The sequence below is a fragment of the Styela clava genome, chromosome 1 (assembly GCF_964204865.1).
Source record: "Styela clava chromosome 1, kaStyClav1.hap1.2, whole genome shotgun sequence".
NCBI classification, from domain to species: domain Eukaryota; kingdom Metazoa; phylum Chordata; class Ascidiacea; order Stolidobranchia; family Styelidae; genus Styela; species Styela clava.
Window position 1 is genome coordinate 23,498,158 of NC_135250.1, and position 3,227 is coordinate 23,501,384.

The following is a 3,227-nucleotide window of genomic DNA, read 5'->3' on the forward strand; positions in this document are numbered from 1 at the left end:
GTGAACAGTAAAAATAAAGTTCAATGGAAACATATTGCCAAGCTGATTATAGACGGAGTCAAATGCCAAATTGCCCAACCGAGGTTGCCAGAATTGGCTGCATAAAGAGAGGGGTAGATCACTTCATTCCCCAAATTAGAGTCAATTATTGCCAAATTATATTTCAGATTGTAATGAGTACTTGAAGTTACCGGTAACAGTATAAGTCACTATAATTAAGTAAGGTAGGACAATGGGGTATGAAAATGATTATTTACTAACCGGTATGTGTTTTCTTCATTTAATCATTTTTGGAGTGACCTGAAAAACGAAAAATAAATCTGCGTAGATGTTTCAATGATTGAGTGAAGGGAAACGCGCTGAACTATTCATTACAGGCAAAAATAATTGTTTAATTAAATGCTTCTGTATTGTCATTATTTAGCGACGATCTATGATGACATCGCATCTAATAATTATCTTTTTCTAATAAGATATTTTAGTTATATAATTCGGTAAAACCATGCGGTATACACCGCCAATAAACAGTATTTCTTAATTTCCTATTATCATATTATTATTTAATTGATGCTCCCTAATTATGTGCACCAAGATGGTACACAACCTGAACATAGTATTTGTACCAGGTTAGGGTTATCACTTGTGCGCCATCTTGGTGCACATACTTCGGGAGCGTCATTTAATTACATGATCTTTTTAACTAGATATTAGAATCGTGGGTGTCGCTGCTCGATGCCTAGATTTGGTTTCCCGCGACTTCCCTTGCAAAGTAAAATTGTATATATGATTACTATTTTTTTTTCTATATTGTGTGTGTTTGCTTTTTGCTGGTTGAATAAAACAAACTTCTTCCATTTGCATATAGGTAAACTCGCGTTTTGTATATTTTATACTCGCTATATACCAACAATACCAACAGAATTAGTTACAATTATTTGATGAATTAATATATTCTTCGTAGGGATGTCATTGGTATTCAGAGTAGGAGAACCTAGTCAATGGATCATTGACTTCACATTCTACTTGGGATAGAAAAGAATTTATCACACCATGCAAAAACACCCAAAATTTGATCACTATCTATACCTTGGCCATCAAGTCAACTCAATACCATACCAATACACATACACCAATACCATACCTAAACATAAAATGCAGGCGCTCCCGAAGTGTGCGCACAAAGATAGCGCACAACCTGAACCCTAACTTGGTACACATACCATGTTCAGGTTGTGCGCCATCTTGGTGCACATACTTTTGGAGGTCCGAAATGCATGGATACTTAAATGATAAAAAAACACATCAAATTAAAATGACTCACAGCAAATTAAAAGATGAAGGGAAGAATTCAACATAGCTCTATTGCTCGCTCAGTTGCAATAATTAGTAACCTTGTAGGAACTATATTGTATTATCTACAACCCTAACCCTTATACCACCACTCAAACATAAAACCATGTATGTATGATAAGAAGGACCTCACATCAAAAATGTAAGAAACATGCGCATTAAGGCTAGAATGTGAACAGCTGTTCAAAGAAAATACCATCCAGGTATATGAGCTACCTTGTTATAGAAAAAATAGCCATGCATGTCACAATACCATTCTTTTGTACCAGACTTGGTCTGACCAAGTTACGGTAACATATAACAATATTATTATAGCTGTCCAACATTCTCATGAAAACAATAATGTGCAAGTGTGAAGTTTTTGTTAATTTTTCGAGTGTGATTAAATTTGTGTAATTTTCTCGTCATTCCCTCTAAAACTTCAGCCAACAGGTGTCGCTGACCCGGTGACTGTCACAGTCTTTCGCGCTTGCATGATAGAAATAAATTATTTTAATCTGAATTTTTGTCATCGAACACCACCAGAAGTTGATTTCACTAGTATGGTTTCCAAATGGTAATTTTTAATATTTGGAAACTAAATGAGACATGACTTGTTTTTAGAAAGATTTTTTGGACTTTACCGTCTTCAAATTTAGAGAAAGAGAACTCCAAAATTTGGGTTCAGTAAAAGACAAGGAATGCTGACTCACAAATTTACCCTTGAAAGGTATGAACAAATCAGAACTACTTCTTCGGTTGGAGGTATTTTTAACAAGTATGTCGCCAAAGCAATTAGGTAGCGCATTATTATGGAAGTCGTAAGCTAATGATAAAACTTTAAATTTCATCATATCTTCAACCTTGAGTATATTTAGCAATTTGAAGTAATGGTCTACATTTTCACGTCGTCTTTTACCAAAAACAATTCGTAAAAAAGTATTACAAATATTCTGCAATTTTGAGACAAGTGTTTTATTACCATAAAGTCAGACTGAACAACAACATCGAATATGGCTGAGTAGTGATGATTGAAACATTGCTAGTAAAGCTGATTGATTAACAACACACTGGGATACATTGGCAGAAACTGCTAAATTTACTTTTGTTTTACCAATAACATGTGCTATTTGTGATTTTGCAGAAAGATTTTTATCAAAGATTAAACCTAAGTGTTTCATTTCATTGCCTCTTTGAATTACATTGCCATTGAGCAGCAGAGGTTTTCTGCAACTCACACTTTTATGCTTGCTTGGATGGAATAATACGAATTGAGTATCGTTAGCATTCAGGGATAATTTACATCCAGCTATGAATATTGGTTAGTTCTTGGTTCGCAAGTGTGAATAGCTCTTCCAAGTTTTTCCCAGAAAGAATCAAATCAGTGTCATCAGCAAACATGATTGACTCCGAAGATTTCAGACATGTCATTGATGTAAGCTAGAAAGAATAACGGGCGGGCCAAGGAATGATCCTTGAGGAACTCCGTGCTTCATGACACAAATATCTGTAGAGAATGAATTGTCATATTGCACAACTTGTTTTCTGTCTTGCAGGTAGCTCCTGATCCAATTGGGTGGGGCTTCTCCAATTCCATAGTGATGAAGCTTACTTAAAAGGATGGAATGGTCAATGGTGTCATCTCAGGGGATCTAATAATTGCGTCGTCTTATGATTAGAAAACTCAAACCGTCTTGTGCGACCTCATAGGAAAGTTTGTAAACCGCCAACCCCCTTTTGTCATTCAGTGTTGCTATCGGACATTGAAGACAAAAATAGCACATGTATTCCATCGCCCAATGCTTGATACCATCGTGGCTTGAAAAATCCGTCAGCTGGAAAGACTGTGTTTGGCATTATCTACCCAATTTATTACATCGGATCAAACAAAATTTGAT